Genomic DNA, 12,551 nt, shown 5'->3' on the forward strand with positions numbered 1-12,551 from the left:
CGAATTTCAGATTGTTTATCAGTATTTCAGTGTAATCTTCACTGTTTCCCCCTTTTCCTGTAATGTTCCAGGATTAATCCCAAAACACTGTGAGCATAACTTTACCTGCAGAGGGTTGACTCTTGAATTTATTTTTGACTGGGAATCCGGTATGCTTCCATACCATGCTCTGACGTTTGCTGTCTGGTTCGAAGTGGTGAACCCATGTTTCATCTCCAGTGAAACGTTCCACCCTCGTTAGCATGACGGTCCAGTAGGTGCTTCTCCTCTTGATTGAGTTGTTTTGGAACTCATTTCGGGTAAACCTTACGCAGAACCATGCCACGTCACCAACAGTCACTCGCACTTCTTCAATATTGGCATCAGTTAGGGCTGCAGTGGGACGCCCGGATCCTTCACGATCGTGAAAAGTTCATTGCATTGGCTGTGTCCCCGCGTTCCGCTGTTCTTCCTACAGAGAGTGGCGTGGCAACAGCGCAAGACGTAGCTACTAATTAGCCGCTGAAAAGATTCTGTTCTGTTCTTGGCGGACTTTTAACAGAGATGTGCGGAGTAATTGTCATTCTCTGTTGATTTTGTGCAATTTATTGTGAGTCTGTCGGTGAATGTCTCTGAGGTTGAGCAGATGGTGAACAGTTATGTACCTCTATGTACTTCGGATAGTGCTAAATACAACAAAATGTGACGTTTCATAGTTTCCCTTCGAAGTGCGGTTTTAGAGAGAAATGGAGGCAAAATATTTCGAGGCAAGGTCATAAAGTAGGATTTCTTCGGATACCTAACAATTCTTCCCGAGTGTGTAGCTTGCATTTTAAGACGTCGCATTTTCGCTGTGAGTTTTTATGAAACAGTTAGCCGATGAAGAGTCAAAGGAATTTCCACAAGCAGCAGTTCTCCTTAGAAAGGATTTTTATATTGATGACCCCCTAACCGGAGCCAATACTGAATCAGAAGTCATTCGCTTACAGCAAGAATTAGAGACATTACTGTTAAGAGGAGGATTTTAACTTAACAAATGGTGTTCTAACAGCAGTAAGGTCATGTCAAAAATGCCAGAAGGAAATAGAGAAACCAAATCACCACTTCAACTCGACAGTGCAGACAGAGTAAGAACATTGGGAGTACGCTGGCACCCTTCCACGGACCAATTTCAATTCGACATAACTGTTATAACGGGTTTCGCATGCAACCAAGAGAGGTGTACTCTCTTTTCGACCCTGTGGGCTTACTGGGTCCAGTTATTCTCTCAGGCAAGGTCTTTATGCAACAACTCTGGACTTTTCAATTAAAATGGGACCAAGACCTGCCATGTCAGCTTCTTAACACTTGGAATGCAATTTACTCGCAATTACCAGAACTTAACGATATAAAAATTGACAGGTACATTTTAAGTAACACTAAAATAACAAATTCTGAATTACATAGTGTCTGTGAAGCCTCGGAACGTGCTTACGGGGCGTGCGTATACATTCGTACGACAGATGAACAAAGTCAATTCGATACGTTCTAAATCAAGAGTCGCTCCACTTAAACAATTGTCAATTCTACGCTTAGAATTGTGCGGCGCTCTCCTGTTAGCAAGATTCACGTTCACGAGTCTCAACCTGGATATTAATTCTGTTCGTGCGTGGGCAGACTCAACAATTGTCTTACAATGGACTTCGCCACCGACGACAAGTTGGAAGACGTTCGTCGCCAACCGGGTCTCTGAAATCCAGGACAGGGCTGAAAACTGCACATGGCATCCACACAACCTGAATCAGACCTAACATTATCAACTACTTCCAGGTTGTGATTTCTGTTTTAAGAGGAAGTACAACTAGGTAACCATCCTCACTACTTCCAGGCTTTCCAGGTGCAATCATCTTCGAAAGATGAAGGGACATTTTTGGAACAGGTGGTCATCCGACTATCTGGGCAGTTTGCAGCATAGCATGAGATGGAGGTCAGCACAGCCCAGTGTATCTACAGGAACTGTTGTCCTAATTAAGGATGACAACATTCCACCATTGGACTGGAGATTAGGCATTATTGAGCAAACATTCCCAGGCAAGGACAGGTTGGTGAGAGTCGTTGATGCCCGTACACCCTCAGGAGTTTATAGGAGACCTGCTCGCTCCCAATTGACTAGTGGCCTCAGTGTAGTGCTTCGTCAATATGTTCTTGTGTTTTTGTGGATATGTATTGATCTTTGACTTGACAGTTTTTTGAGACAGAACTGAATGCACTACTTGTTTTATTTTCAGGGTATTTAATTTTACTGTTATTGCATTTATTTTGTAAATGTAAAATGCGAGCACAAATTTAAGTGGGCCAGTATGTTACTGCACATATTGCATTAACAATTATAACTAAGTAATTATATCATTTATTTGTGTGTTTAAATTTGCAGTATTGTAGTATTTCATTTATATAATTTATAGAGTGCAGCACCTCACTGGCGGGACGGTTTTTCTGGCGGGAGACGCGGGTGAGAATGGCGAGAGACATGCCGCGAGCAACAACAGACTCATAAAATTATGTAATTGCACAACAGTGCTAACATTTTTAAGTTCAGCCAAACCATTGGCACAATTTTAGTTACGCCTTTTCAAGTGTAAATAATATTTCTAGTGGTTTTACTTTCAGTCTTACCTCATGTCTGTACAGGCAGTAATGATTCAAGTATAACAGAATGAGTCAGTGACTTGTGTGCTCTTTATGTTGTACAATACGTTATTTTCTTAATAACATTGAAGTGTACTTTATTATTGCGACCACCAGAGGTAAGGTTAGATCATCAACATACAATAGTTTCTTCTCGGTCAAACACTTTGGTCCTCTGCAAAACTGCAGTTACTTCTAGACTTGCCTACGTGTACACTGGTGTAGAAAACGTAAGCATAATCACTAAACGAGGCCATACCGCCTGATAGGAATGTCAGACGGATTGCTAAACAAACGGAAGCTGAATCACACACCTTATGTCACACAACTTGTCCAGAAAACAGAGTCAGAAAGGTTGTGATAGCTAAGGTGCACATTTGACAACAACTAAGAAAACTTGGCGATGTCTTCCACAACAAAACATGCTGTGAATAGGGTGTACGGTTACCCCTAATGGCCGCACATGCTTCGCAGTGACGTGGCATGCTCTATGTCTGATAGTCCAAGAGCTCTCGTGGCAGTCGATCCCATTCCTCCGCAAAGGTAATGCGAAGTTCTTGGAGGGTCCTTAGTGGAGGCTGACGGGATGCATTCGCTTCTCCAATCTGTGAAGGGCACATGCCTCCATTCATACATGGTCCAGTTTCGATGTTATCGGCTCCACAGTAAACGGGCCCGTCTCTGTGGTGGAGTGAGCGGGACGCACACCGCTGGACGTCGGGCAAACAGCCCTGCTGTTCTGAGCCTCCGGTACACAGTTTGCCGGGAAACGGCAACCCCTGAGACGGCTGCAAGCTCCGCCGACAAATTGTCTTGCAGGTCGGTTAATCAGTCCTGCTGTGGGGTGGTTACCCTTGGTCGACCTGGTACTGGCCTACGACTAACATCTCATGTGTCTCGAGCTCGTCTCCAAAGCCTGGAAATGACACTTTGTGGCACATTCAGGGATACGATGATCTGGCCTGCTTCCAGGCGGCCGAGTATTCTGCTCTACAAAACGGGGTCCAAATGACGTCGTTGTGCCATTATGTTGTCACTTTCACCACGAGGCTACACTCCGCACACTACAACAGGCCAAACACGACTGAGGGAACATGGGGCGCAGGCACTGGTTGTGCTTACTTTGCGGTTATGCCGCTACTCAAAGCAGGGAACACTCCTTTCCTATACAGAGCGAACACGTATGTCGTGCGATTTGCGGTCTATTTCCTGTTGACCTGCTTACTCGTAACGTGTGCTTAACTTTTGGACACTAGTGTATATGCATAGCAGTGCACTCTGCAAGGAACTTCTCGGTCAAGTTTGAGCCTTCAGCCAGCAGCACTGCAGTCTGAAGGCCACTTCCATCTCATCTAATAACAATAGGAAGTAAAGGGTAGCAACCAGCATTTAGCTGGTGTGAAAATGGGAAACCCTGGTGTTTCAACCCAGCCCACAGCTGCGTGATCCAAACGGCCTTGCCAACTCGCTCGATTCGTGTAAATATCTGATCTAGAATAAGACATCTGGTGGCCCGTGGTTAGCAGGGTACGAGAGCAAACCTCAGAGGGCATATGACGCGCTGTCGAATGGTGACGTTAAGCCTTGTTGGGTTTCACCGTCTCCTCAGACGGCAGGCCCCGTGATTACTGAAGCATATAAAAACAACAGAGCGGAACGATGTCCACCGCTTGCGGGGCAAATATTCTTTTTTTCTCGTCACGGCTGCAAACTGTATCGCACATAACTTATGGCTTTAGACCCACTAACCTCTGAGGCCGAGGTGATAAAAGGAGTTCTGACACCACGAGAATGTACAGCGTTATGCCCATCCGTGGAACGCGATATAACTGACGTTCGTATTCTTCTGCCAAAATATTTTCATCTGAACACTGAAAATTTTCCTCCGTTCTTCAGTCCATGATTGATTGGCCCCGGTATTCGTTTTCTCAGCAAAATTATGGTTCAAAAAATAAGTTTCCTAGAAGGAAGCCATAATTTAATTTCATCGATTGCAAACATTAAGCTCGTTAGGTTTTCCAATCGTGAAGTTCCCAGCGTTTCGCCCCAGTGTTGGCTCTTGACTGCTTTTTTGAACTGGAGTCCATTTTGAACAATTTCCCGTAGGTCTTTTTCTATTTCTGTAAGCCAGTTAAGGTGTGGTGAGCCTGTGATTGTTCACTCTGAGAACTTGAATCGCCTTTTCCTGATCGTGTCGGCGATCTTTTCTGAATGCTGATAAAGCTCCCGAGACTTCCAAGATTCCCTCCGACTGGACCAAAGAGATTCCTCAAGATTTTCTTCTCCTGTCTTTAACAAGTGATCTGTCTCCAATGATCAACGTTTCCGTAGCGTATAGTGCTTCAGGTTTGATAAGTGATTTGTAATGTCTTCATTTTGCGTTCCAGGATGTTGGTTTTTTTGTTATATCTGTTCCAGGTGACTCTGTAGGCCTTGAGATTCTCTCCTCATTTGCTTCACGATTCAAGCCTTCTCCTAAGTATTATTATTACCGAGCAAGTTGGCCGTGCTGTGAGTTTGCATCGGGAACATAGTGGGTTCGAGCCCCACTGTCAACATATCTGAAGATGGTTTTCCGTGGTTTCCCATTTTCACACCAGGCAACTGCTGGGGCTATACATTAATGAAGGCCACGGCCGCTTCCTTCCTACTCCTAGGCCTTTCCTATTCTGTCGTTGGCATAACAGCTATCTATGCCGGCGTTACATAAAACAAATTGTAAAAATATATTATTATTATTGTTGTTATTATTATTATTATTATTATATTATTATTATTATTGTTATTATTATTATTATTATTATTATTATTATTATTATTATTATTATTATTATTATTATTATTATTATTATTATTATTGCGGTAGAAAAGATATCTGGCATAAGAGTGTGCCAGAAAACATGAATATGCAGAGAAATACAGTATAAGACTAGAGCGTACAGTACACTGAACCTTCCCTTCACGCATCCCCTGCATACCAGAGACCGAAACCTTCGTCTCCGAGGTCCTGCCTTCGAACTATCCAACTCAAAGATAAAAACTACCAAATATACGGTCACTTCAATAACAATCACACCTTCCTCAATAGTCCATGACACCAAACAGGTCGGGAATCGCAATTGCTCCGGCTCGAGAGACGAAATGGAAAGGGGAAAAGTCGAAAGAAATTGGTGGTGGTTAAAAAACACCTGTACAAACACAAAGAAAATCACCAAATTAAAAGAATAAATGTCAGACTTGTGAGTGGTTAGAGAACGTAGTTATTACCGTAATCAGTATAGAAGAGGAGAAAGGCGACTTCTCGACATCCCTGTGGGAGCGATCCCTGATGAGGAACGACTCATCACTAGTAGTGACCTTATTGGCCGTGTGGGCACCGTAAACAAAGAATCCTAGGAAACGTGGCAGTTATCAGTACCTTCTTTGAGAAAAAGTTAAATCATGGCAAGAAATGTCTTCGAGTGCAGTAACTGCTAAACAATGCCAAGTCCTCCCTGGAGAGGCTGTACCAACACAACTTGGACTGTTTGCCTAAGATGCTGAAAATATTTTCTTAGCTCATGTTATAAGTTCAGTAATTTACAGAACAGAATAAGTCGAGATAAAAGACAAAGGAAAAAATCGAGACAGATATGTACATTACAGAAGAATAAAACGCAGAATGGATGCAAAATATGAGTAAATATATAAATTAAGAAGTGAAAGTAAGATCTAACACTGGGGTACCTTGAACGAAGTGATGCACATTGCAAGAAAACGACTGTCCGATGTATCCTGTCTGCCCTCGAGCTAGAAACAGATCGAATGAGAGAAGAAGTGAAAGTAAAGAAGGAGAACTGCTGGAGTACAGGAGAAAATGAAAGCTGAGAAAGAAGCAAAGAAAAAATGGAATACCTTTAGAACGGACGAGAACCGCAACCTGCAAAAAAAGTGCCCGAAGAACTCTGGCCCTCTTATTCTGATATCGATGAGAAACTGGAAACAGAAGAAGTTATTCAGATTTACGAAACATATTCATGGGATATGGTCAACTCCTGACGTACGAATTAGAAGATGGGACGAGTGTTTACAGAAACTGGTGAATCAACAGTTTGAGAGGACAATATACCCATACAAATGTGGAAAATCTTAGGCAGTACATGAGTACATTTCCCTGAAAGAGATGAATGGAGGAGGAGTGTGGAAGATGCTTTCGCGGCCCGTACTTATGTCAATAAAACAAGGGGAAACTCGGAAATCTCGACTGTTCACGAGGAAGCGGTGAACAGCCTGGTGGACGAACGACAGATGAAGGACGGAAAGAGTTGCAAATGCATACGACAGGAGATATGGAATTTCTGGCCGGATAAAAGAAGATATGTACACTTACTAGACATCATACGTTCTTGGGAAAGGAGCATCATTTTTGCATCAATACTTGAGGAGCACCTCACTTTTCGTATCCACCATCTGGGAGCTTCGAGGCTCAATTACTGAGCCGTATCCTGACGGCCCAGAAGAGACTCATTTGCCATATTATATAATTTTTTGAAATAAATTTCAGTCAGGCATGGTAAAAAGTAGTGAATCGCAGGATAGCTGAGACCGGAAGTCGCTGGATACTTCCTCGGGACCGTGAGAAAGGCTTAGCGTTACCAGAAGTTAGCACATCTCGGCACGTGTAGAAAATGTTGGCCAAGAGAAATATTCAGCCAATGAGAACGCGTGGGTGTGGCAAATACGGAGTCTGGATCGCGCGAAATCATAATCCCAGGTTAATCAACATGGACAATTGCATGAAGAAAATATGGCTACAAAGGAATCAATTCTGTGAGTTGACGGATTTCCAGAGTACGCTATAGAAATAATCTGAGTAAAGCTGATGTCATTTGGAGTGTGTTTTATCGTATGTGATAATTAAGTCATTATGAATGGCAAGCACGCTGATTGGCTGCGGGAATCCCATAGCTACAACGGCGTTAGCCACGTTTCCTTAGCGTCCCAAGCTTTGGAGAGCGTCACTCTGATTAAGTGAACGTGGCTCTGATACTTGTGCCGTGTGGAGAGATATATAACAGTGTATGAGCGAGAAACAACTGGTGCAGTGTATTATGGCGCAAAGTTTACTCCAAATAAATAGACGGTAATATGAGCCGCAGATTGGAAAGTGTAGAAGAAACGCTCATGTCGGTCGCGTTTCGAACCGTACCGCGAGCCGCTCTAAATAACTGTATATAGAAACGCTAATTGTTTAATTTCAAGTGTGTTTGTTTCACAGTGTGTTGTCTTAGCTCACAGCTAACAAGGGTTTAACTTGTGAAAATTTAGATTTTATAATTCCACCTTTACAATACTGCAATTATCTTTATTAAAAATACATTAAATTACACTCATGAAACATGTTTCGTCCTCTTATAGGACATCTTCAGTCACAAATACAAATACATAACATTAAAAATAAGGCGAAGACACATTAAAATAAGTAAATGCAAAGTATTTGTATACTGTGATAGCGTCTTGTTAGTCTTCAATGTTAAAATGGTGCGGTGTGAACGAGATATGAAGCATGAAGTCCAATTAAAATTATATGTTAAAACTGTTGTTGGAGGTGGAGTAGTCGACCTAGGACTGGCAAGCAGGCCCCTATTGTCAACACACAATCAGGTTTAACTTGCATCAGTATAACTCCACCTCCTAATCAAGAAAGCTATTATAATGTGGCATCATCACAATACTGTTTTATGTACAATATGCACAAAATTTTATTTGCATCGCCACTTACGGTGTTTTATAATTGACAATTCGTTGTTTTGAACAACAGTTTTAACATGTGATTTTAATTGGACTTCATGCTTAATATCTTGTTCCCGCTGCACCATTTTAACATTGAAGATTGACAAGACGCTATCACAGTATACAAAGACTTTGCATTTAATTATTTTAATGTGTCCTCGCCTTATTTTTAATGTTATGTAATTGCATTTGTGACTGAAGATGTCCTATAAGAGGACGAAACATGTTTCACGAGTGTAATTTAATGTAGTCTTTTTAATAAAGACAATTACAGTATTGTAAAGGTGAAATTATAAATTCGAAATTTTCACAAGTTGATACTTTGACAATACTGGTTCTAATATGAAATTTATAACGTGCAATAACAAGGGTTTGTTCGGCCCGTGCAGAATCGAGCGGTGAAGAGACATTTACCTGTGTTGCATTGTTCAGGAACTTTCAGCAAGAAGATGGCACCGCCCGTAGAAGAAAGATTGTTAAAGCAGTGATCAACATGGAGTAACAACATACCCTGGCAAGGATGTGAGCCGAGAGTCGTCCAAGATACGACACATGTTTTTAAATTAGATGGCATGTTATATGAATTATGTTTAAATACCAGCGCAGTTTAGTGTAGGGATTTTCCTTTAACGTAAATTTAGCTTGACGGAACGTGTTTATTTCACATTTGTAATGTTGTAAATACGGATAAGAGAGGAATGCATGATTTCTGTATTTTTATTCTACTTCACGATTAGTTAGATGGGATAATGAGGGAGTTGTTAGGATTATTTTGTTATTAGTATTAGTATTATTCCGATCTTCTTGTATATTAGTGATAGGAGGATCAGATTGACAGAATCATCCATTTTTCGAGTTGAACACTTGCTACGTTGAGAGTAAATTCAGTTTAAATTTGGTCATTTAGAAAGTTAGTAACAGTTAGATTGCATGACGCATGGTATTTCAGAAGCTGACACGTGTGGAGCTGTATACCGACGTTGAATGGATAGGATCTTCAAATGTAGGTTGGAAACTGTTTTGCCCAATGATTTGTACGGGAATCGAACCTGGATTCACAATGGAAAGGCTGATGAGAATTGTAAGAAATATAAGAGGTTTTAATGCATGCTGATTTATGAAGTTGATTATGCAGGCCGATTGCATGCCCGATGAAGTGAAAAGAATGATGTGCAGTGAATATGTCCCTGCTACTGTATTCCGAGAGGATATTCATAATCAGAATTGACGGAAATTGATGCCAGACCAGTGAGTCTGATGTGTGTGATAAATTATTGTAGCATGCTAGTAAGAAGCAAGATTGTATGTGAGTTCCGTGCAATTGAGGAAATATGAAATCGACTTACAGGTTTACTTATCAGCCGTGTTTACATAGACAGCGTGAATGAGATGTTATTTCCGTGATACAATCTTGGCGAACACCAACCAAGCCTCAGTACAGTATTGAGTTCTAACATTTCCTTTCAGCCCACAGCAAAGCAGGAAATATGTGACGGATGAACGCGCCCATTGCTTTCCATATGTTTAATAAAGGATAATAATATGTTTTCTCTTACAGGATGGTGTTTTGTGATATTTTATGTTGTTTGGATATGTCGTCTTGTTGTTTAATGGGGAACAGCCCGAGTGCTGACTAATATTGGTCGTCAATCTAGTTCTCACTAGATCTTTTGGTGAATCGCGTTTCACGTCGAGTCAGTGTAATATGTAAGATTTCCCTTTCCTTATCCGATGTAGATATGTGAGATACTTTGCTTATATTTGTGTTCGTTGTAAATATAGTGTAGGGAAATGCTACTAGTATTTTTCATGAGTCATATCGTGACCCATTGCGTCTTAATTTTCTTTTTGTGTTAATTCTTGCGACGACCCTATAAAATCAAAACCCGTATCAACGTGATACTTAAAAACGTGTTACTCCGTGCGAATCGAATGCGTATCTGTATTCGCATACGTATACTGTTATATATAATGAACTTTGGACAATCAGATCATGAATATTTTTTAAAATTCACAAGTATTCAATGTTGTGCTTGAACTTTCATTTTATGTTTAATTCTTTGAATAATTCACGTTTTAATGTCCAGTTCTTTTCAATTTTTGAGATTATGTCATTGTCGTCTTTATTATTTGATTTACTTGGTTTTCTGTTAGTATGATTCGGGGTTATTTTGTGAATAAACTCATCCTACCCCATATTATTGTTTCTCATTCGAGTTATGCCTCCATTTTCCAGTCATTTACTTATATTTAAGTGAGAAACTTTGACGTTTAGACTGGCCCATCGACAACCAACCCACTTCTCTGCCCAAACCTTAGTTAGTCGGATGTTTATACAGGAATGGAGGCATCGTCCTAGAGGGTAACTACCCCTGGGCACGGTACATTACAATCTCTTTGGGCAGGAAGTGAATCCGGATTTATAAGATCCTTGGGAAGAATTTCGCAAAAACTCGAGCGTATCCGTGGCTAATTCCCAAAATAAGACGATTATCCAGACGTGAATTAAAACTTTGATTGGCACAGTGGAACGCTCAGTAAATTAGAAGGAATTATCATCTTATCGGTTCTTCTCCGGCCAAAGATAGGAAGACTTTGTAGAACCATGGAAAAATTCCGACCCTCCGTAAGCTACGCACGTATGTCACCATAGTGGGGAAAAAGTATTTATCCAACCCACGCTTCAGCATTTTAGACCTTTTAGAGGCTAATTAAAATTACGAGGCCAAAAAATTCGTGATCTCTGAATTTTTGGGATCATTATGGATACTAATTACAGGACGATGAAGTTGGCACATGTTATGCATCAATTTCGTCATTCGTCGCGCCAAAACTGCGTCTATATACTCAAGCGCAGGGCCACAGCCATTTATTCTACAACCGGTGGTTTACCGGTCAGGGTCTGCGTTCGTCTGTGATCTATAATTATTGTGCAGAAGCAAGAAATTGTATCTCGAGTGAAGGTGAAAGGAGTGCAAGCATCAGACAAGTCCAAAGACCAGTACAAGTGTGTGACGTGATAGAATTAGGCAGAGGCTACCTCAGAGGTGAACAAGTGCTAACATGTCTGTCTGGTATTTATGACAATTCGAAGTCTAAGGCTGGAGAAACGAAAAGTTTCAGAGTTGAAGTCGGACTTCACTAGTCCACTAATATTTGCCATCCTTATGGACACGATATCCGAAAGGATCCGATCAAAACGAGCGATGATGTATGCCGACGACATTGTGTTGTGTGCTGAATTATCTGGAGGACTCTATTTCATCAGAAAAGTGGACGTGTGCACTGGAGAGCAGAGGAATACATGACGCGTGGAGGAACTGGAGTGGTATATCTATAAGGGAAACCTTCAAATGTCTGGGTTCAGTGGTGCAGAATGGTGGTGAAATAGGTGTCTAGATCAGTAGAAGAATCCACTCTGGCTGGAAGTCAAGAGGATACCACCAAACCTCAAGCGTTTTATTAGCCGCCGTGCCGTGACATTTGGAAACAGTGCTAGTGACAAAAGGCTCTGAAACAAAGCTGGAGGTGGCAGAAATGAAAATGCATGCGGCGTGTCAAGGAAGAATAGAATAAGAAATGAAACTGTATGGGACTGGGCAAAGATGACCAGGGTTAAAGGCAAGATCCAAGAGTCAAGACTAAGATGTTTTGGCCACATCATGAGGAGAGGAAGTTGTGATCCTCTGGTAAGAAAACTTCTAGATATAACCCCCCGCCCCTCCCGGGAACAGAAGAAGAGGTATGACTCTTGTCATCCCGGGTCTCAAACACCTGGAGTTGGAGGAGACGGATCAGTATCAGCAGCCCCATTTGTGCCGGGACTATTGATGGTGAAGATGACTTCTCCGGTTGCAGACGTAAACACATAATTGCTAATGAAGGGAAATCATCAACATCATCCAATTACCATTTCTTAGCTGGGAGTCCACTGGAGCCACTTGCTCTGAAAAGGTATCGTGAGACCTGCTTTAGGGTTCCTTTCTTGCCATTCTATTGGTATCATCCTTTCAGTTCTCCACTTCCTCTTTCCTCTTGTGATTGCGTCGTATGTAACCGCTGTACGTCTCAAGAGCCTCATTTCAGCAGCGGTGATTCTGGTTTTGCCCTTTTCCTGCTGCACTGCAGTATGG

Source organism: Anabrus simplex, chromosome 1 (assembly GCF_040414725.1).
Source record: "Anabrus simplex isolate iqAnaSimp1 chromosome 1, ASM4041472v1, whole genome shotgun sequence".
Lineage (NCBI taxonomy): Eukaryota > Metazoa > Arthropoda > Insecta > Orthoptera > Tettigoniidae > Anabrus > Anabrus simplex.